This window comes from Opisthocomus hoazin, chromosome 1 (genome assembly GCF_030867145.1).
Source record: "Opisthocomus hoazin isolate bOpiHoa1 chromosome 1, bOpiHoa1.hap1, whole genome shotgun sequence".
Lineage (NCBI taxonomy): Eukaryota > Metazoa > Chordata > Aves > Opisthocomiformes > Opisthocomidae > Opisthocomus > Opisthocomus hoazin.
In genome coordinates, this window is record NC_134414.1 from 112,305,214 (window position 1) to 112,330,128 (window position 24,915).

The window sequence follows — 24,915 nt, forward strand, 5'->3', positions numbered from 1 at the left end:
CTGGACAAACCCAGGACAAGACCCTAACAGACTCTGGACAATTTTGCCTTCAAGGAAGATTCTTTTACCTTCCTTCCCAGGAAGCAAGCTGTGCCATGCTATGACTGTCTTTTTCTTCTGTGTCCTGAATGCCAACTCATTCAGCCTTCTTCAAAGTCTGCAACTAACCTGGAAGATTAAACAGGAACAGAACGCAGGCTTGCATGTTGACACTCAGTTAAGTACACTGTTTAACACTAACATATTACCAGATTTTGGCTAGACGCCATTCAGTATTCTCCCAAATACTAAACAACTTTATAAGCACTCTTTTCTGACCACTTTTTGCATTCATCCTACTCCTGAGTTTACAACTAGGGCAGGGGTATCACTGACCATGCTGGGCAGGGCTGTTCCTTTTATGTTCTGTTCTAGCATCAGTGGGATTTTCCTTCAGGTCAAGAGGCTTGAATATATCAGCTCCTGCTGTCTTCCTCAGTACAGAGTTTGTAAAAATGAACTGTGAAATAGAAGTCTGATAGAGATTTAAAAAGTAAAATACTTGCAGATTGTCCCCCTTTATACATAACTATCTCTCAAATAGTCTTTTGCATGTCTCTAAAACCCTGTGTTGCTAGGGGCAATGGAAAATAAAATCAAGACATTGAAGCTTTTAGAGTAGAGTTGTTACAACATTGTCTATACTTTAAAGAAAACTGCATTTTAAACATATTTCAACTTGTCATATGCTGGTCCCTGAATTGCTGTAAGTGTCTAGAGTAGCTTACGATTTACTGAATCTCATACTGACGGAAACTATTTTTCCATGTCTACGCACACTTATATATACTGTGTTCTAAATGTGTATTTTGTAAAATAAAATGATAAATTTAAATTATTCACGTTGATGACTTTTGTTTCTTAGTGAAATTGAATGTCATACTAGGAATTGTATAATAAACATGTATTTTTTCTACGTTCTCATCCTACATGGAACAAATGGCATGTTTTCAGGTATAATTGAAAGTTATAGTTGGGAGAGTGGGGAAAAGAATGCCTCAAAAGTAGGTGGGGTACATGAGTGCTGATATAAAACCAAAAACTGGTCACACGAGACTTGAAACAAATTTAAACTTTACCCTGCTGAAATTGTGCTAAGGAAAACAGAGAATGTTACTTCTTGTTTCTAATATTAATGATATATAGTGTTGAAATTGTAAAACATTTAATTTTTATTTCAGCAGGAAAAATGAATCCTTTGTTCCAGGACTATCTCTAAGACATGCCAGCTGTCACAATACATCTACTAGAGTTTATGTGGAGATTTGAGTGGAGAAGCACTGCAGTTTTTCTGTCCACATTCTGTTTCTTCTAATCATAATCCAGATGTGTTCCCTTTAAGAAAGCTCAGAATACTGACATACAGAAGTAGACTGTGCTGATTGTGAAACAATGAGAAATATTTCTATGCCAGGGGAAATCAGGGTAGTCAGTCAAGCCATCTTTCAGTGTATGCGACATTTCTGAGTCTGAGGTTGATGTTCAGTCCCTTTTCAAACATGTCTTTCAGTCATTTTATGCAGGGGAAGAACTCTGGTTCGTTTGTAAGCAACATCAATTTAGCTTGGATTAAAATCCAAAGAGGAAAGCCAGAAATCGAAATTCAAAAGTGCTGATTAGTAAAACTAAAGTATTGATGTGTGGAACTTCCTTTGCAAAAGGCTCTCTAAGATGATGTTTCCGAGAACCAGACATTTTCTTTCTCCCCAAGATGCAATGAAGCTACTACCAATTCTTGTACATGCCACCTGCTTGCCTTGTGTTCATCTGCAGCATCTGTAGACTCATAGATTCATTCTACTGTCACCGCACTTTTAGTAAAGTGCTAGACTAGTGAGATGGTCAGTTCTACTGTACATACTTACTTACATACATGTATACATATTTTCAGTTTTGCTATTCCTTGTAGCTCTTCTCCGAGAAAGAAAATGTCCAGTATTAATGCCTTCAGAATCTGCCTGAAATCCTTGGATGCAGGGGTAAGCGTTAGGTTAAGACAACTTTTTTGACATGTGAATGAAAATTTAAACTGTGGATGAAAATAATTTCCATTGGATGAGATACACTGAATAGTCTCTATAACTTTCAGAGGCTGGTCCATCATTAAGATGCTGCATATGGAACTTCTTTGGTATAAATGGAAAGTTCAAGCAATTTCTGTTTCTTGGAGTTCAGTGTTTTATATGCATTTCTGAAAGATGCTTATCTGCAAACTGAGTGATAGGAATAACGACTTATTATTGAATGCCATTATTTCTGAATACAGTTTAACGTAAGTCCTGCTGTCCAGAGAAAATTATATTTTTTGCAATATTCCTATACAGATCCCATGACTGCTTGGTTCAGAAATTTTGTGCTCTTAGCATCCAAAGACTGGTTGGTCCAAGGGGATAATGCAGAATTTTTGTGTAGGCCTATAGTAATGAGGAATAATGAACATTAAATTTTTAAATAAAAATATCCTTAATGTATTCATTAGAAAAAAATAATCTGTAACTGCAGATTTGATTTACATGTACTATCTTCTGCTGAATTAATTTTAGGCTTACCTGCCTAATATTAATTTAGTTTATAGCTGCATTTTGTGTCCCCTAACGAGAAACAAAAAATGTCTCGGTTCTTTTGATCACCATTTAACATAATGCATCATCAGGATTTCCTAAATGTATAACCAAAATTCCACTACCAACTGCTTGGATTTATCTTCTTTTGTTTAAGAGAATGTACTTAGCTGTACTCTGCTGTGTGTACAATTAAAAAAAAATATTCATTTTATAGTCGATGTTAATATGGTGTATATTCTTTGTAATAGATATTTTAATATTGCTGTGATTGAACAGAATTATGCATGAGCATTTTCTCAGGACTTAGGAGCTCTTTTAATACTGATCACTGTCTAAACTGTATTTTTTCCTGTACCTTCTTTGCTACTGCCTTCCTTTTGAATACATGGGGAAAAAATCTTTACACTTTGAGGTCTGCAATAGGTAGAAGTTGTATCTGCAACACTGATGCACAGCAACATATAAAATCTCTGGATTTGGTGAAATGGTTTATCAGCAACCTTGACTATACAAAAAGCTGTGGTGGGCTAATGTTGGCCAGCTGCCAGCTGCCAACCCATCAACCCCTACTGAAGTGGAGACAAATTTCAACTTCTTTTAACATGAAAAAGAGTCTCTGTGGTGGCAGACATTGTTCTAGACAATAGGAGAAGTAGAAGTCTCACTCCAAAAGTGAGAGTGGTTAAATGTCCCCCTACTTTAACGAGAGTGGCTCAGATTTGCCGATGCCCTTGGTTGGATTAAGGTGAAACAACACCAGAGATTCTGTATCACTTTACAATATTTATTCACAATAATGATAAATAAACTTATTGTGGCATGATTATGACAAACTAACTACTGAGGCATGATTATGATAAGCAAACTATGCTTTTCCTTTCTTCAAGGAAGAAGGAGAAGAGCATAGGGGAGATAGAAAAGCTAGAGAGGAAAAGAGGAAGAGGGAGAAGTATAAAGATATCACCAGCCCTGAGTCCAATGCTGGTCTGTCTGGCAGAGGGGGGATTCCAGGTCCTGGGGTACAGCACTGACCTGGCCAGTGGAGGGGGTGTCTAGGTCCTTGGGGGAACAGCCCAACCTGTCGGGTAGTCCTTGTTTTAAACCCCCTGTTTTCCACCCCTAGGCTTTCTTGTCCGCTTTCAATGCTAATTAGATGACCTGTGCAGGTTGGGCTTCTAGAGCCTTCCAGAAATGGGCCTGGGGGATATAAATGAGTCAGTGGTCTCTTGGTGGTCTCGCTCCCCCCTCGGATTCTTCCATAACTCGCTGAACTGGTTTAGACACACGCAGTGTCTCTGGTCTTATCTCTAGGCTGCATAGACAAGGAAGTTTTTTCCAGAGGAGTGCTGCCCCACCTTAACAGAGCCCCCTCCTTCAGTTAACAACTGCATTGACATGATAACAGCTGTATTCTTTTGGACTAGATGTTTGAGACATCTGCTGTCTGGACTCTCACAGTAAATAATGTAGGTAATTGATCTGCATTTAAGTAATGAAATTATTGAAATTATGGAAGCATATTATTACTGTCCTGTTTCTAGTTAAATAAATGCAAATTGAGCATACACCTCTAAGCTTTGTTGGACCGATGTCAAGGAACAAGGTTGTGCAGAGTACTTGATTTAGTGTCTTTGACTTAGTGAGATGATGTCAAGGGAAAGTACTTGTGAGGTCCGTTAGACCACAGCACGCAGGTAGACTCTAATAACTTGCAAAGAGAAAAAATAGGTAGAGTCCTATGTTTTAAATGTATAAATTCTAATAGACAAATGCCACCATTAGCTTAGGACAAGGAGTAATGGCTTTAAACTAAATGAGGGTAGATTCAGACTAGGTGTAATGAAAAAATTTTTTACTATGAGGATGGCGAAACACTTGAACAAGCTGCCTGGAGATTTGGTAGATGCCCTGTCCCTAGTAACATTCAAGGTCAAGCTGGACTGGTTTGAGCAACCTGATTTAGTTGAAGATGTCCCAGCTCATTGCAGGGGGGATTGGACTAGAGGACCTTCAGGGTCCCTTCCAACACAAACTATTCTATGATTTTATGATCTACACTTGTTATCAAGGTCAACAATTATAGATTTAGCAGGGAAACAGAACAAGGCATAGCTAAAAAGGAGAAAAGAGAAAATATTGCATGGCAACTGGTAGTACACATTTTAAATGTATTGGTTTTGCAAGGCAAGGTTTTGATAACAGGGCAACTAAAGGAGTGGCTTCTGTGAGAAGGTGCCAGAAGCTTCCCCTGTGTCTGATAGAGTCAGTGCCAGTTGGCTCCAAGATGGACCAGCCACTGGCCAAAGCTTAGCCAATCAGAAATGGTGGTAGTGCCTTTGTGATAACATATTTAAGAAGGGTAAAAAAACTACTGTGCAACAGCAGTTAGAAGAGAGGAGTGAGAGTATATGAAAGAAACAACTCTGCAAACACCAAAGTTAGTGAAGAAGGTAGAGGAGGAGGTACTCCAGGTGTCAGAGATTCCTCTGCAGCCCTTGGTGAAGCCCATTGTGAATTACGTTGTTTCTCTGCTGCCCATGGAAGTTAACGGTGGAGCAGATATCCACCTGCAGCCCATGAAGGACCCTAAACTGGAGCAGGTGGATGCATACAAACAAGGCTGTGACCCCATGGGAAGCCTGTGCTGGAGCAGGCTTCTGACAGGACCTATGATCCCATGAAGAGGGGAGCACACACTGGAGCAGTTTGCTGACAGGACATGTGAACCCATGGGATGGGGTCTGTTCCTGAAGGACTTCACCCCATGGAAGGGACTCACACTGAAGAAGATTATGGAGGACTCTCTCCCATGGATGGGACCCCATGTTGGAGTAGGGGAAGAGTGTGAGGAGGAAGGAGCAGCAAAGATGACATGTGATGAACTGATTGTAACCCCCATTCTCTGTTCCCCTGTGCCACTCAGGGAGAAATCATGAGTGAAGTTGAGCCTGGGAAGAAGGGAGGGATGGAGGAAAAGGGTTTTAAGATTTGGTTTTTATTTCTCATTATCCTACTCTGACTTTTGATTGATAAATTAAATTAATTTCCCTGAGTTGAGTCTGTTAGGCCTGTGACAGTAATCAGCAAATGATCTCTCTGTCCTTGTGTTAACCCACGAGCCTTTCTTTGTATTTTTATACCCCTGTCCAGCTGAGGATAGAGACTGATAGAGCAGCTTGTTAGGCACCTGATGTCCAGCTAAGGTCAACTGACCACAGTCCTTTTTTGGCACCCAACTTGAGGCATGAGGAATTTGAGATAAGGATAGTAATTGGGAGAGGTAACGAGCAAAACATGGACTGGACATTGCTAGAGAGCAAGGAGCGGAGCTATTTTGGGGAATTTTTCTCATAATTGTGGCGAAGGGATGACAGGTGGAGTGTGAGTAAATTTTCCACTTTTGACAGTGTTATGATGATGTTATTTTGATTTTGGTGTTGGGAATTCTTTTCATTGATAGAAGTGAAGTTTGTGAAGATTGTAGATTGTGTGATGAATATGTATTTTAATGATAATTCTTAAATATCTGCTTCTCAGAGGCAAGTGGTGGAATGGATGAAAAAGTGTTATTTTGAGAGCCTTCAGAATATTGCCAACTTTTTTGATCACACCAAATACGTAAAGAAGTAGAAGAATCACCTGAATCAGAAGACTTTGTTGAATATATTACCATAATTATAATAATATTAAGAGCAAGAGTAATAATAATTCCCAATTTAACTACATTTAACTTAAGCAATTGGACTTCTAAGTACGAATTTTGCAATGAATTTGTTTAGTTTCTTACAATTTTCCCTGGTTCATTGTCATGCAACTAATCGTGCAAATATAGGATTTTTCCTACAGTGAATGCTGCATTATCCATTGCAAAATATTGTGCTATTGCAGTATGAAATGTGAATAGAAAATTACTTTTTCTGCAAAATTAAGCTTACATCTTAAGATTTCAGCAGGGGGCAACTGTTTTGTAAATAAGATGTAACTGGCTTTTAATATTTAGTTCTCACTGCAATAATGGTCTGAACCTAACTGACAAAACATTGACTGCCTTCATGTATTCTTACTTCAGCCTCCCTGGCAGAGGCAGCACAGGGGGCTGACAATTCATTAGTGATAAAAAGAGCTGAATGTTCATAAAGTACTACTGATTTGAATGGTTTCTAATTTACTACCCTTCGTCCTAAGACTCTCAGGAAGATGCAAGCAAAAATTTGTAACTATAATATCCTCTCAATATGCACAATTGCTCTGTGGACCATTTGAACCTCTGTATAAAAAACATGTGCACAAGAATTAACTAATTAAATATGAAACAAAAAAATAGATGAGGATATAATGGGTTTTTCCAGCTACTTAGTGAATACTTTACTAGTATACTGTACTGCAGCAGATGAATTTCAGATTAAGTGCCCAAAGTTAAGAAGGACTCAGTACAAAATGTGAGCTAGTCTTTCAGCCTCTCATAATTAATTCAGACTTGGCCTTTTAAAGATCGTATAGTGAACACAGCATTGTCAACTTGTGATAGTTTCTATGTGAACAGGAGGATGCAGACAAACCCTCTAGTATTTCATAAAGGAATAGAACTGCTTGTGTTTGTAGTGACTGCAGCAGTTCACGTTCCTGAAGTCTATTCATCTTAAAAGCTGAAAAATACCCTTGGCAGGTCAACTTTGGCCAAGTGCGCTTCCCTGGAGGTGAACGTGCAGAACTTCACTGAAGACAGCATTTTGTAGATAGTTTGGTGATCCATTCTGGTCACAAAGTGTCTCTCCAGGGACATCGGGCACGCACTGGCCCCAGTAAGTCAAAAGATGACAGGAAATCAACTGTTTTCATGTTTGCCACAGGATGTATTCCGTGTAGCATGAAGGACTGGTAATTCAGTCTTCAATTTCTTTTTTTATTATTTCAAAATTAGTGATGAACAAGTTGCCCCAGTTGCACCTGAGCAGCAAAGACTTTCTTTAGCCAAAAAGAGCAAACCTTCTCTTGTTGTACAGTAGTTGTTCAGTTTTACTATAACATTGATGAATGAGTGATGGTTATTAAAGGTCTATTTTTTACACTACACAAATGATTCTTGCACTAGACACTTCAGCTTCTGTCAATAAATAATGTGCACAGAAATATTTTAAATCTCATATAAAATCCCAGAAGATGATAGTGATACATTAGGTATGTGGTCTACCTGAAGGCTCCCCAGCTCAGAACTGAGCATAGTTATTCAGCTTTTGTGTCTCAGGGACCATCTACCCCATGGTTATTTGACCTGTGTTGCAAAACAAGAATTAAAATATCTGCCTGGGCAAAGCCTCCTCTGAGACCCAAAGACTAACTGCGATATCAGTGAGTGAAAATTACTTTTATAAGGCTGAAATTTGGAAGTCCTGAATGGGTTATCTGTTTTACTTCAAACAAGGTAGGTTTCTCTAACAAACTTGTGACCTCATACTATTTGCTAGTTATGTGGTCTGTACCATTGACCTTTTATTTCAATACAAATAGCACTCAAAGCTGCAATACAATCAGAAATCAGTTTATGAGGTAGAAGATCTCTTTAAATGATAACTAGGAGTAAGGTTATAGTTTATCAGGGTTTATAGTACTTCCTAGAAGCTGGGTATTGAGAGAAATTAGGCAGATAAAACATATCATTGCAAGCTATAGCATCATCGCATAACAGCAGGGAAAAAGTGTTAATGAGTATCTGTTTTCAAAAGTGAAGAGAGACAAAAAACCCTGGTATCATATTTCTAGAGTCACATTAAATGAACATTGAAATTGGATTGAGCCCTTACTCAGAAGTTTGAGAATAAATTTGTAAATCCTTTTCCTAGATGTTCTTAACATGCTGAATTTCCTCCCTACATCCAACGCTTTGAATGGATAACTGAAGGATCCTTGATACTGTTGCAGTCTGGCCGTGGCTGGCAACAAAGGACCACATGGTTGCTCTGTCACCCCTCCGACCGCTGGGGTGGGGAGGAGAATGGAAAGAAAAAGGAAAAAACTTGTGAGTCCTGGATAAGAGCAGTTTGACAGAACAGCAAACAAAGTGAACATTAACAAAAACAATAAGGAGAATATACAGAACAAACAGTGAAATGCACAGAGCAACTTTCACTGCCCTATGCCCCACGCGCTCCCAAGCCACCACTGACTGTGCCTCCCTGGCCAGCTCCCCCACCCAGAACCGAGCATGACGGGTCATGGTATCGAATACCCTGTTTTGTTTGGCTAGTTTGGGTCAGCTGGCTCAGCCATGTCCCCTCCTGGCTTCTGGTGAAAAATTAACCCTGTCCTGGCCAAACCCAGGACAGTTACATAAAACAGAATGCAGCAACTAGAAAAACTGAACTGTACGGTAAAATTTACTGATTACTTTGTAAATCTGAGACTTTCAACAGCCTTTGTAGCTGTCTCAGAGAATGTACAAAAAGCAAGAATTTTGCCTTTTTGTTCCATTTACAGTAGTGCAACCAGAGCACTACAGCACTACATTGATTTATTCAGACCAATGTACAAGCACTTATATCTCAGTTCAAGTTTGAAGGAGTTTCTTAGAGTTTTCTTGTTTATGCTAGTAAGTACTTTCAGTGAGGTGTTAACAAAAGGTGAAGCAGAAAAGCTACTGCTTCTAGTAAATAACAGGTATACATAAATATCCCTTTTACCACTCTCAAAGTGAACAGTCAGCTGGTGGTGAGTTGTAAAAAATTTTTATGTGCTATAGAATCATATTCTTTCCTAATCTCTGATTTTTGTATCTAGAGCATGAATTACTTGTGGTTTCCAAACCTGTCTACTGAAGATACGTTGCAGTTTTCCCTTCTAGATCAGGATGCAGAAAATACGGATGGAAAAATAATTTGTGAAAATTAATTGTCCAGTCAGGAGTGTATGTCGTACATTCACTGAAACAGCATTTGGGGTTTTCTGTGTTGTTTGATTTCACCTATTATGAGAGACCTGCCGGTACTGGGGTGCTGCATGACACTCAGTGCTGATGGAACCATTAGTTTTCATTGTTCCTGTGATCATAGTTCTCCTGACAGGAAAATTAAAGGTGCAGTCCCTATGGTTCATATCAGTAAATTCTCAGGTTCCTCTGAGAGGAAGGAAGGACTGGTAGAGGATAATGATTTTGTCAGTCTCCTTCTGGTATTTACTTGTCTGACCTCAGTAACTGGAAGACCTTGAGATCTGTTGGGAAGTGTAAAAATTAAATGTTTTTGACCAGAATACGAAGTTAATATAACTATATATTGGAAGGTATTATTGGACTAAATGTTTTTTTTACATTCAGGAAACTATGTGACTTCTGATTTATCATTAAAAGCAACTGATATGGTATTATTTTTTTCCCCTCTGCAGTTTGCTCATAAAGTCTTTATTCTTCACAGCTATGAATAGTTGGTAGTCTTCTGAAAAGATATTTTTAACGTATTTGTAGGGACATGTATATACTGGCCTCTTTTTCTGTAAGTTAAATGTATGAATTTCTGCCAAAATGTGTTATCTATGTGTCATACTATTAAAGTTTTTTAATGAGGCTCCAAGAATACAATGTAGTAATCATATGGCACTGGGAAATATTATACTGAGTCTGGGAGCAACATCCAGAAAAGATTTTTAATGTGCCATCAAGTAATAAACTTGCAGCAAAATCATTTAAAAATATGTCCAGAATAAAAGAAAATATGTATAAAAGTAAGGAAAGGTTAGTGGTTTACATTTTCTAATTACATTTTATTCACATTAAAAATTTTCATTATATAAAGTAGTTAACGTACTGTTTAGTCAAAGGGAAAAATTGTTACAAAGTTTTTAAAGGAGATGAGAACGATTGTGTGGATGTAACAGTTTCTAATGGTGACTGGAGTGTTATAGTAGTACTAATCAGTAAGTAGCATCAAAAACACATTACATATCAAAGAGAAAGCAGTGAAAAGTGGAGCATTCTGCACACAATGCAATAATACTAATGCTCAATTTCCATTTGTATGCTTGTTAGAATCTTCTAGGAGACTAAAACCACATTGAAATATTAAGTGATGTTTTCCGTTCCTAGAAAAGAAAATGGGGGGCGAAGGAATGTAGAAACAGCATTGCATAAACTCAAAAGTATCTGAACTCCAAATTACTTACTTTTTTTTCATTGCGTAAAAGGTCTGTCTTTTCTGGGTTCAGATAACCATTCAAAGACTCTTGGCAAGCCATACACTAACAAAATGTTAGTGCTCTCCAAAAATATTATGAAAAGCAGTCTCATGGATATAAAAGAGTTGAAGACACATCCTAGGTTCTTTCCAGTCCCTGAGATTCCAGTTTCCAAAGATCTGGAAAAAGATATAATCCTGATGAGACAGAAATGGACGAGAGACATAACATTACAAGATTTTCACATTTATAGTCTCTGATTGTGGAGGCAACACTTAATGAACAGACACTTCTTTCATAGGAACACAGTCTTATAGGCTGTTCACAACTTTAGTATGAAGCATTAGAAATGGAGGAGCAAAGAAAATACTTAGACCTATTTTTCCACATATATACATAGTCTATTATTTGCAGTTCAGATTTACTCTGTAAAGAAAAGATGAAGTCACTAGTCAGCAAAATATTTCAAAAGGGAAATGAGGGAGAAAAATAAAAAATGAATCTTGGACTATTCTCATGTGGTTAAAGATTAACACATACATGAATACCTGGCTATTTTATAGAGAAGTTGGGACTATAAAAAACTGGTGAGAAAACTGTTGAACAACGTAGTAGGGAGTGTTGGAGTGAAAAATTTATAGTTGAGGAGAATATCTAATACAGCTTCTCTTTTCAATGATACTGTAGTCTGAGATATTAGCTTGAATTATCTGCTTATTTCTTAAGATTTTATTTCTGCCTGTTTTTAAACTTTCATACATTTGTGTTGTAAAAAAGGCTATAATACTTTCCACTGCCATAAGAAGCATTTTCATTACTATGGAAGATATTTGCACATTTTTTATTACATACTTTTTCTCTATAGTTTTATTCTTGTGCATTTTTTACGTAACTATGCATAGTTATTTTCTTCATCTGAAGAAATCAAAGTTTTCCTCAATTTTGTTTAGCTCTATTGATGATGTATTATATTATTCCTTCAGTTCATTTCAAGGTGACAAAATAGTTCATTTAAAGGAGACAATTTTTTGAATCTATATATATGCAAAAGTGACTGTCACTGATTTTAATTTTTTATAAATATTTTGCCACTATATGTTCTGTTTCTGCACAGCTGTAATTCTGAGACATCAGATTTTTCTTTCTAATCCCAAGACAGCAGTTTTTTCCATAGTGACTTTTATGATGCAGGAACTGACTTTTTTCTGTATTTGGTTTGACATCTTCCAGTATGTGCTTTGAAAATGAACAGTTAGCATCTAAAGCACAGAAGCCAATTATTATTTAACAATTTCAACACAAAACTTAAACAAATGTATGCTTTCTTGTCCTTTTCAGGTTCACTTATATATTGAGATGAGGAAATGTAAAGCCTTGCAGCAGATAATCATGCATTTTCTCTTTTTGTGTATACTAACGGGTAAAACATCCTCTTTGATTCTTAATCACTTTTGGAACATGAATGATGACATCGTTTTCAAGAAAAATGGACAAAGGTACACAAAATGGGTTTAGACAAATAAACAGCAAATACTGTGGTAAAAAAGCTGCCAAGGAAGGTTAAAAGAATAAATTTCCAACCTGTGAGTGAAATACCTGTGGAGATGTGTGCATTCAAATCGAAAAGCAGTGACATCAGCTGTGACCCTATTTCTTCACCTAAGGCCACTGAAGAAACCACAACTAGAGAAAAATATTTAGCTTTGTCTTTTGGTTTCCCCCACCCTGTTTTGAAGTCTTGTCCTACTGTTGCTTTTCTCTGTGTGGGAATATGATGAACTGTGTTAGTCCTGTGTAATTGTTGAGATGCTCTGTTTCCAGGTTGCGTTGGACACAATACCTTCCTTATAGGCAGGACAAAGGTGTATGAGTTCATCATTGCTGAAACAATGTCTATGAAAGTAAAGTTTTTTATTGTGGGTAGAAGAAAGTGTATAGAGGATGGGAGAGTATCAGGGCAGAGTTATATCTAGCTGTACATTCCCACTAACCATTTTCAGTCCACTGTGTGCCGTCAGCATGTACACTCAATTTAGATCTTACACTATAACGTCAACAGTGAAGGACTGTAGAAGACAAAGTGAATCTTACTAACCTTTACAATACGTTTCATGTTTCTTCATATTCTGGTTAGTAAAGGCATTTGCTCTGCCTGGGCAGTATGTACAGGCATAAACTGTAAGAACCACTTATAGTCATCTCAAAGGAAGCCAGCAGAACACATACTGTGATATCAGATCTTTTCCTTCTACCTCATTTCTGGCAGGTTACACTAATAGAAGCAACTTTAAACAGCACTATTTTGTTGCCATTTGTAATACTTTCTGGTGATAAACAGTGTTATTCTAAATGATAAAAATGAGGGGGAAGTAGGATTCTTCTAAAATGTGTTGGAATATTCTATCCCACTATGTGATCCTTCTGTATGTGGGGCATAGGAGTGCTCTGCTTTATAAAAAATTTCCCCTTGTGTCTATTACTCAGCCTGCACGTATACAAAATTATGCCCTTGAGCTTACAGAAATTCAAATGAAGTGAAGTTCTTTATATCAAATCATAAATGTGAAACATGCAGACTTGGTGAAGTTTTTCAGTTTTCACAGTAGTAGGTATTGCAACCAGACATTTTCAGTATTCAAACATTCAGCTGTCTGCCTCTGTCTGATGCCAATAACAGCTGCCAGTGTAAAAGGCATGGGGTGTCTAGACAGCCAGAGATTTGAGGTGGGTTTGCTTAGATCTCTCCTATAGAAATCTCCTCAAAAAAGGCCACAAGGCTTTTAAAAATAATGAGAATAATTAAGCTTTTTAAAACTCATAGTGACAAGGTCTGACATGAGTAAAAAAGATGTGGGTTTATACAGAGCATACCTCAAATGCCGTCTGCCCTTGAAGGCAAGTCTTTGCTTATTGGTTTTGTTTCAATCAACTGAAAAGGTTTCCACACTAGACTGAAATCTTTGTGGTGCCGTTCTCTTAAGGAAGCTCTTTCTGGAAGCACCTACATTAGTTTATCAGTTTATCAGTTCTGAAGCGCATCTCCCTTTATCTCCAGTTACTGTGCTCTTATCTGCTTTGAGAAGCTGGATGGAGGGGTGAGCTGGCTTCAAAAAGCTGAAGTTTACTCTTTCTCACATTTTTCTTTGTGTCAATATACTGCAGAGATGAAAAAATTAATTGAGACAACAGAGTTTGTCATGACAACAATTTGAAGAGTATCTATTACTTATACAGCAACATTGCACAACTCAGCTACTTCTGTAATTATGTTTTTTCATGTCATGACAGGAGTTTACACATTATGAAAATCATTGAAACACTGCAATGAGAATGAATATAAAAGTATGGGAATTAGAAACTCATGATGACCTTCACTTTGATCATTTTCACCAGTAGAGAGCATTCAGTTAATTTTCACTTTAATTCTTCTATTGGTTTGCTTGAGACTTGCTTGTGTTTCTATTTAGCTGATTTTTAGAAGCATTTCATTATCTGAGCTTATCAAACACAAGAGTTCATGCGAGCTCAAATTGTAAGTTCACTCTCTCATATCCAACATGAAGGAAAGCATATTTATAAAAGTATTTTTCATGATACACCTTGAGTACTGTGATCAGTTGTGAGCCCCTCACTAGAAGAAGGACATTGTGATGCTGAAACATGTCCAAAGAAGAGCAACTAGGCTGGTGAAGGATCTAGAGAACAAGACTTATGAGCAGCGGCTGAGGGAGCTGGGACAGTTTAGTCTGGAGAAGCAGAGGCTGAGGGGAAACCTTGTTGGTCTCTACAACTACCTGAAAGGAGGTTGTAGTGAGACAGGTGTTGGTCTCTTTTCCCAAGTGACTAGAGATAGGACGAGAGGCAATGGCCTCAAGTTGCATCAGGGGAGGTTTAGATTAGACATTAGGAAAACTTTCTTTACCGAAAGAGTGATCAGGCATTGGAACATGCTGCCCAGGGAAGTGGTGGAGTCACGATCCCTGGAGGTGTTCAAAAAGTGTGTAGATATGGCACTTCAGGACATGGATTAATAGACATGGTGGTGTTGAGTTGGTGATTGGACTTGATGATCTTAGAGGTCTTTTCCAACCTTAATGATTCTGTGATTCTAATGAGCTGGGACATCTTCAACAAGATCAGGTTGCTCAAAGCCCTGTCCAGCTTTACCTTGAATGTTTCCAGGGATGGAGCATCAACCACCTCTCCAGGCAACTTGTCCCAGTGTTTCACCATCCTCATTGTAAAAAATTTCTTCATTATATCTAGTCTGAATCTACCCTTTTTTAATTTAAAGTCACTACCCCTTGTCCTATGCAACAGGCCCTATTAAAAAGTCTGTCCCCATCTTTCTTATAAGCCCCCAGTAAGTATTAAAAGGCCACAATATTGTCTCCTCGGAGCCTTCTCTTCTCTAGGCTGAGCAATCCCAGATATCTCAGGCTTTGCTCATAGGAGAGGTGTTCCATCTGTCTGATCATTTTTGTGACCCTCCTCTGGACTTGCTCCAACAGGTCTATGTCTTTCATGTACTGAATCGTTACAAAAGATTTTTTGTAGCACCAAGACTGTAGGAAAACTGCTAACGTGATATGAACATCATCAGAGACACGAAAAGAGTACAGGAATAAACTAAAGTTTGAATGAGGTTTTAATATGACAAGTGCATTTTTTGAGTTTATTTTATCTTATTTTCTGATCATTATTATGTGAACCACACTAGGCTGTATATTCTGCTTCAGAGTAGAATGATAACATGATTTGTTTAATCTGTCTCTCTGTCAAAATAAATTTATTATACAATGGAGGCACAAATGAATTAAATAGAAAAACAAACAAACACACCATATAAAACCACTACCAGTAACATAGTTCCAGAAGGAAAGAATAGCAAGAATGTGTACATATGAGCTAAAGTCTGAGATGTGGCCGAGAGGGTGCCACAACCTATAAAGAGCACAGACTGTTATCCACTGTTACTCTTTCATGTTAGCAGAAACAACACTGCAAGCTGGAACCTGGGCAGAATTAAGGAAGATTTCAAAGCCCTGGGCAAGCAAGCAAAAAGCATTGGTGCCCAAGATACATTTTCCTCCATTTTACCAGTAGGAAGTAAGGGATCAGCCAGAAATACATAATGAATATCAACTCCTGGTTTCATGGCTGGTGCAATCAGGAGTGCTTTAACGGGACATTCTTCAATGATTATAACCTGTTAGGGATGGATGTGATCCACCTGTCTAGAAAAGGCAAGGGGATCTTTGGCATCAGGCTGGTCGACTTGGTGTGGAGGGCTCTAAGCAGAAGGACTCAGTGGGCGGGGCACAAAGTCACAATGCTCAAGCCATTGCATCCAGTTGGGGAAGAAGGGTGGCCAACCAGAGCAGTAACAAAACTTCTTTATCTGCCTCCTAAACTAAGAAGCAGAAGACCAAAAATCTTAAGGGTGGGTATGGCTACGGCAGATCCTCTTGAACCTCTCTGGGGAAAGGTGCATGCTCGAGTTCGTCTCTGAAATGTCTGTACAGCAATGCACGCAGCATGGACAATAAGCAGGAAGAAGTAGAGATCTGTGTGCAGTTGCAGGGCCATGATCGCATTACAATTACAGAGAAGTGGTGGGACAGCTCGCATGACTGGAATGCTGTCATGGATGGCTATGTACTTTTTAGGCAAGACAGGCCAACAAGGTGAGGTGGTGGAGTTGCTTGTGTGAGAGAACAACTGGAAGATATCAAGCTCTGCCTAGGGGTGGATGAAGAACAAGTCAAGAGCTTGTGGGTAAGAACTAACATAGGCTAATATGGGTGACACTCTGTGGGTGTTTACTACAGGCCACCTGACCAGGAAGAGGAATTTGATGAGGCCTTCTACAAATAGCTGAAAGTAGCCGCATGATCACATGCCGTGTTTCTAATGGAGGATTTCAACCATCCTGACATCTGCTGGGAACACCACACAGCCAGGCGCTCACAGTCCAGGAGGTTCCTACAGAGCATTGATGATAACTTTTTGACACAGGTGGTGGAGGAGCCAACAACGAGAGGTGTGTTGCTGGAATTTGTGCTGAAAAACAGAGATGGACTGGTTGAGGGTGTGAAGGTTTGGGGCAGCTTGGCTGCAGTGACCATGATATGGTGGAGTGCAGGATCATGCATGGAGGAAGCAGGGAAGTACGTAGGATCAAAACATTGGACTTCAGAAGAGTCGACTTTGGCCTTCTCTAGGACCTACTTAGATGAATCCTGTGGGTCAGGCCTCTAGAAGGGAGGAGGGTCCAAGAGAGCTGGAGAGGTGGTCGCTATTCAAGCCTCACTTCCTTCATGCTCAAGATTGGTGCATCCCCATGAGTAAGAAATCTAGAAAAGGAGGCAGGAGATCTGCATGGATGGTCAAGGAGCTTCTAGCAGAGCTCAGATGGAAGAGAAAGGTTTACAGAATGTAGAAAGAGGGACAGGCAACTTGGAAGGAATACAGGAAAGTCGTCAGAGCATGCAGGGATGCAATGAGAAAGGCTAAGGTCCACCTGGAATTAAATCTGACAAGGGATGTCAAGGACAACAAGGTATTCTACAAGTAAATCAGCAGCAAATGGCAGACTAGGGAAAATGTGGGGCTGCTGCCAAATAAGGTGGGTGTCCTGGTGATGGAGGATACAGTAAAGGCAGAGTTACAGAATGCCTTCTTTGCTTCAGTCTTCACTGATAACGCTGGCCCTCAGGCATCTCAGTTCCTGGAGGTAAAGAATAAGCCTGTAGAAAGAAAGACCTTCCCTTGTTTGAGGAGCATCACGTGAGATGTCATTTAGGCAAACTGGAGACCCTAAAATACGTGGACCCCAATGGGATGCACCCATGAGTGCCGAGGGAGCTGGCAGATGTCATTGCTGAACCACTCTCCATCATCTTTGAATGGTTCTGGAGAACAGAAATGCCTGAGGACTTGAGGAAAGGCAATGTCACTGCAGCCTTCAAAAAGGGGAAGGAGGACCCAGGGAACTACAGGCCGGTCAGCCTCACCTCCATCCCAGGAAAGGAGATGGAGCAGCTCATTGTGGATGCCATCTCTGAGCAAGTGGAGGAAAAGAAGGTTATCAAGAGTATTCAACATGGATTCACCAAGGGGAAATCATGCTTGACCAATCTGATAGCCTTCTATGATGGCATGACTGGCTAAGTAGATGAGGGGAGAGCAGTGGATGTTGTCTACCTCGACTTCAGCAAGGCTTTTGACACTGTCTCCCATGATATCCTCATAGGGAAGGTCAGGAAGTGTGGGCTAGATGAGTGGACAGTGAGATGGATTTAGAACTGGCTGAATGGCAGAGCTCAAAAGGTTGTCATCAGAGGTGCTGAGTCTGGTTGGAGGTCGGTAACTAGTGGTGCCCCCCAGGGGTCAGTACTCGGCCCAGTCTTGTTCAACTTGTTCATCAATGAAGGGACAGAGTGTACCCTCAGCAAGTTTGCTGATGATATAAAGCTAGGAGGGATGGTGGATACACCGGCAGGCTGTGCAGCCATTCAGCATGACCTGGAAAGACTGGAAAGTTGGGCAGAGAACACCTGATGAGGTTCAACAAAGGCAAATGCAGGTTCCTGCACCTGGGGAGGAACAACCCCATGCAGCAGTACAGGCTTGGGGCAGACCTACTGGAGAGCAGCTCTGCGGAGAGGGACCTGGGTGTCCTGGTGGACGACAGGTTAATCATGAGCCAGCAGTGTGCCATGGCTGCCAAGAAGGCCAATGGCATTCTGGGATGCATCAAGAGGAGTGTGGCCAGCAGGTCGAGGGAGGTTCTCCTTCCCCTCTACACTGCCCTAGTGAGGCCTCATCTGGAGTACTGTGTCCAGTTCTGGGCTCCCCAGTTCAAGAAAGATGAAAAGCTACTGGAGAGAGTCCAGCGGAGGGCTACAAGGATGATGAGGGGACTGGAACATCTCTCCTATGAGGAGAGGCTGTGGGAGCTGGGCTTGTTCAGCCTGAAGAAGAGAAGGCTGCGAGGGGACCTAATATATACTTACAAATATCTGAAGGGTGGGTGGCAGGAGGATAGGGCCAAACTCTTTTCAGTAGTACCCAGCGACAGAACAAGGGGCAATGGGCACAAACTGAAGCACAGGAAGTTCCAGCTGAATATGAGGAAGAATTTCTTCCCTCTGAGCGTGACGGAGCACTGGAACAGGCTGCCCAGGGGGTTTGTAGATTCTTCTCTGGAGGTATTAAAAACCTTCCTGGACAAGGCTCTGTGCAACCTGTTCTAGGTGAACCTGCTTTAGCAGTGCGTGTACACTAGAAGACCCACAGAGGTCCCTTCCAACTCCTACCATTCTGTGGTTCTGTGTTTTCAGCACAGGGAAATGTAGAAAAGGAAACAGCTGGACAACTGGAGTGCCAGAATCCCTGAACAGACACCCTTTATAGGCTAACATTGACTGCAGCCTTGAAAGATGTAGGATTGCCTGCGAGCAGCTGAGCAGGATGATGACAGGTGGTACTGACTGGTTTCAGAAATCAAAAATTCGTGGACTTGTGTCTTCAAAGTGAGACGATGGCATAAATTGCCTCACATTTTCATCTATCAAAAGACTGACTGCTATTGACAAGGGAAGAAAGGGAAATAACCCAAAAGATATAGAATTGGAAAGGTATCTGCTTATAGCTGTGTGTATGGGGTGGTTGTGTTTGTTTAAATGTCACTCTGACAGCCACAGGCAGTGAAGGAAGAAGAGCGACTGGCAAAATGAAGACGTTGTTTGTCTGAGTCAATATTTTTGCAGCAGGATTTCAATGAAGTGTGATTATACAGGAAAAAGTAAATAGAAAAGATAGGGTTGAAATTATTATTTGTATTATATGTAACGCAGCAAAGATTACAGCCCCGTTGTGCCAGATCCCAAATATGAACAAACATGTCATCTGTCATGAAAAGATTATAACATAACTAGAAAAGACAGGCCTAATGTAGAAGAAAAATAAAAAGATAAAGAAATACATAAGTGACAAAGTGATCCGAACAAAGATGTAGGAGTCCTGTGTAATGTAGTGCTACATTTTGAATCCCAGACAGCCTGTTACTCTGAAGACATAAGCACTTGTCTAGATTGCATCTAAGAACAAGAATTAAATGGAAATTTTATAGCAGGGGTGGACTCTGTTGCTCATTTATTTCCTTATTTAATTATTATTATTTGATTTTCCCCTGGAGTAGTAAGTATTCCATAAGAAAATTTAATCTGCTTGGTGTACTAGATTTTATGTTCTGTGACTGCATGTGATGTTTGGATGCTCCTAGTATATTCAAAGGTTTTTCCATAACTTCTACTTCTTCCTTCCATCATGCATTGGTAAAATATCTCTGATCTTTGTTATAAATCAAGGTATGTTAGAAGCACTGACATTGCTAACTACTTTCAAATGAGAGGTGGAGATTTATCTTTTTGACTGAAATTGTGGTTAGCTTAGTTAATATTAAAAACACTCTGCTTTTGCAGCAGCCTGTTAGCAACAGCCATATTCCTTCCTATTTGACAAATACTTGTTTTGAACAAATGAGGTTACAGACCATGTTAGTAATGTCTTTCCTGATGTATGCACTAGATTGCCTCTTTCCATTTCTTCAAATTTTTTTTTCAAAAATATTTTCCAGTCATCCTTCTTTCACTCTTTCCACCACAGCTGCCCTTTTCCTTCCACTTCATCATTGTTGTCTGCCTGTACAAACAGATGTCTGCAGAAGTCCGTTGACCCTGCTGGTGTCCTCAGTTGACCATAAATATCACTGTTAGTGTTGAAGAATATTTAAGCATCTGTTTCCTCAGTGCCATTTATTTGCTTGGATGCAGAACTGACCTGTGTAATTTCCAGATCATAAATATCTTCCATTTGGCAAATTTTACTCTTAGGTATAGAAAATAATGTGTCTATTCATACTTGCCTATGAAGACACCTTTGTTGTTTGATGTGTTTCAGGTGTAACTGAAGCTCTTTGGGGTGAAAATAGAAATTACTTGACCAATTTTCCGTGCCAAACTAGTTCACTGAATTCCTCATTTAAATTTGCCCTCTTGAAACACTGATATTAAAAAAAAAATATTGTCTTCAATACATTTGCATTAATAATCAGAGCATATTCACCAAGTCCTGATCATGCACATTTTTGGCAGAAAGAGTCATCCTGGAGGCACTGAAGAACTTGGAAAGTCAGCAGATTTTAAAAGCTTAGTATTAAGAAAAATTGTGGTTCATTGCAATCTGCCAGTTTCCAAAGGTGAGACATAATTTTAATAAATTCACTTGTTCCTAAGAGATTGTAGATTTGTAGAAGTATTAAGATTTGTAGATTAAAGGGCCCACTGTGTAGACTGAAAGTTCCCTTATATTATTTTCTGCCCTTCAGAACATATGAAGGCAGAAGAAAGTGGTGACAGGGAGAGATGGTATCCAGACATGAGCAGTCATTTGAGAAGGTCTACCTATCCAGTTACAGGAACAGGCTAGAGAGAAACTTGAGGCTAGATCCAATACCATGGCAATTGGGCAGGATATTTGGGCTTTCCTTGCAATTTTACAGGAGGATGTTGGAGGAAATCAAATGAGATCTAAAAGCTGTAGCAGGCTTATCAAGAACCAGGAGCTTGCCCTTCAGCGGAGTGCAGGTAACCTGGAGCTGACAGGATGGACACAGTGGGTGTTCAGGGCTAGGAGTGGCCATTCTGTCTGTCAGATTTGCAAGGTGAAGATGGCAGGGTCTCTTCTAATAAGAAGTATCTACAAACATGCTTCTGAGGAAGTTGCATGAGTAATTTCATTTGGGAGGAGAGGAAGGAACCAAAATCCCTAATATACGTCATGGAAAAGGTGTAATTTTGTGGCCTTTTATACAACAGTAAGGGAGAGACTTTTTTAGTTGCTTCACATTAAGACCTCCCGAAGCAATACTGAAATAATAGACTGAAGACATTTTTCTATATACCCTTCTCAAAATGATACAACTGAGACACAAAGAGTACAGCTTTCACCGACCCAGGAGGAGTCATCCAGATTCAGTATGATTTTTGAATCGTGATGGTTTCATCACCTGGAAGAGAGGAAATTTAGCTCACAGTCTTAATCTATCAGAAAACTGCATTGCATTTGGAAATGCTTCATTAAACTAGAGATGTCTGAATGAAACATTTCTGTTTCTATAAGATAATTACTATTCTCCCCCTCAGCAGGAGAATTAGCATTGATTTTGTTTCTCTGGGAGAGTCATGGCCTGGAATACCAAAAAGACTGAATCTTTCAGAGGCCTGCCTGCTGGATCACAATCAGGGATTGCAATAGATTGCAGTAAAGAAATCAGCCCAATGCAGTAACTGAAATCACCAAATGTGGTAAAGAAATCAGTCAGACTTTCTCTTTTCTCAAGGCAAGTTTCCTTTATTCTGCAGCCAAGCAAGCGAGCAAGTGAGCGAGGGAACTAACAAGCAAGCAAACTAATGAATGGAAAAGTGAACGACCTTGCAAAACAGTCAAGAAAGTAATTTATACCCACAGGTACGAGTCTAAGAGGCCAAACAAGATGATTCCCTGCTTCTCACACTCCCTAATCAGAGAATTATCTTTCTCACACAATCATCCCTCGTGACTGTCTTCAGTCACAAACAGCCATCAAGGTGCTCCAGGCAGGTTTCCAGCCTGACCCTTTCATCCACTCATGCACACAATAACTATTTCCCGTGTGGCCTGCTCATATCTATGTGTTTCCATGCTTATTCTTGATCAATCTTCCATGCGTTGTGTACGGCTCTGTCAATAGGTTTGTTGAGATCCTTAGTCTTTTTAAGCCTTTGATAACTGTTTGTTTAGAGGCATGCATCTGGGGAGTAATGCTTTTCACAGTTTTGTGCAAGTGCTGTAATCATTTTGGTCCTTCCATGGGGTCTTCCCATAGACGTGCAGGAGTAAATACCAAATCTGGTCTAAGCCACAGCTACTATAAATTATTAATGAGAGTGTTTCGATACTGTCAGATTCTCCCTGTTTTCTCAAAAACAAAGCAATATTTAAGAGAAATACCGAAAGTAGCGAATAGAAACTGATCTGTTTATTGAATATCTTGTCTTAATTATTCTTCATTTTCACTAATTTTCTGAACTTTCAGTTCCTGTTTCTATAAATCAATCAACCCTCTTTCTAACTAACTAAATAAATAAATAAAATACTGATCAAGCATATAAACTCTGTGTTTAAATTTGTTTAGTTTTTCACTGAAATGTCAGTAATCTATACAATCTATAGAATAATATCTGTCAGCTAAATAGAACAGCAATTTAGATATGCAATTACATCTAAATTGTAAGGAAACTGAAATACTCTGATTAACTTTTGTTGTAACATAAAAATCAAATGCATTCTAATTTAAAAAATAGTTCATGTCACCCTCAGTAGGTAAGACTTTTATCAGTGCCAAGAAAGCAAGGATGCCATTGTGAAACAAGCTGGCAGAACAGGCTGGATTTCACCCAAGGCGGTGGACTTAATAAGTGCTGTCACCCATTCCATTTGTATTAGTCCAATTTATTTTGAAAGACTGCAGTCCATGAAAATATGACCTTTCCAAAACTATGTAGTTGACTCATATGGCTGAAGTTTTTTTCATGATTCTGGATGGAAATAGTAGAAGAATTTGAAAAAAGAATAAAACTGGCTTTCCAAACTTTTTTTACAAAAATCCACAGATTCCACACACTGGCTTGTGAGTTGCATAAGCAGACACATTCATATAAATTTTCCATATCTTGAAGACATATATCCCACAGAATTAATACTGCAGAACCTCTGAAATATGGACCACCTGATTTTACCTGTACATCGTGTTGATATATGAAACTCATGTACTGGGTCATATGGGGTTCTTCTAAGCATTAAAGGTAGTTCAACCAATGTAGCATTATTTTTAATATTTACCAAAATATTTTATGCTTTATGCATTCATATTTCTGTAGCTTTTTACACTTTAACATTATTAATAACATACATTGGAGAAAAATTTTATTAATATTCATTTGTTTTAAAAAATGTTTGTAGGAAGGCTTCAGTCTCATTATGTACATAAGATTCTGAAAAAAATGACCTAGGAAAACCTGTCTGATTCAAAATTGGGGCCTTGTCCTGGGTTTGGCCAGAACAGGGTTAATTTTCACCGGACTCCAGGAAGGGGCACAGCCGGGGGGTGGGGGCTGACCCCACCTGGCCAAACAGAGCCCGGTATTCCATACCATGTGACGTCACGCTGGGTTCCGGGGGTGGGGGGGAGCGGCGCGGCGGGAACGCACTCACGGCTTGGGCGGGCGCAGCGCCGGTCCGGTTTCGGGAGAGCGGCTGTTGTACGGTTCGTGGTTGTGTTTTCTCCTTATCTGTATCGTTGTTGTTCCTGTTTCCCTCTGTTTGCTGTTCTGTTAAACTGCCCTTATCCCGACCCACCAGTTTCTGCCTCTTTCTTTCCATTCTCCTCCGCACGCCGGCGGGGGGAGGGGCGGCCGCGTGGCGCTTTTGTTGCCGGCGGCAGCCGAAACCAAAACATTTAATTGGCGCCCAACGTGGGGCAGGGATAACGGCAGGGCTGAGCAGCGGCTGTTAAAACTGTTTTCTTAGATTTGCTTAAATTTTGTTATACGCATTTTTCTGTGTTAAGTAGTCGCCGGTAAAAAAGAAAAAAAAAAAAAAATGTTTCTGACTTTGATCAAGTGGCTCTGCTATGTAAATCCGTACTTGCACTATGTGTTCATTGCCATGCTGTTCATCATCACTGGAAAAAGGATTAAGATGATGATTTTGCTGTACTGTACGATATCGACTTATGATATGATAACATCACTGTGCATGAAATTAGTCTTGTATTTGCATGCGGCACTGCGGTCATTTCCGTACCTCGGATCCTATGTCTTAGATTTTGTTAATAATCAAACCCAGTCTGTGGGGAAAGCCGAAGGGGATACCTTCCCCCACTCTTTCGCCCCCCCCCTCTCCCTCAGGCTGGTCCTAACTGCTTTTGAGAATTTCGAGTACCCCTGGGATGCTCAGGGCAGCACTCTCCTTTTGTTATGCCTCTTGAATGGGTTGCAGGTTTTGTTTAGGGTTAAGCAAGTCGTTAAGAACATCGTGCAGA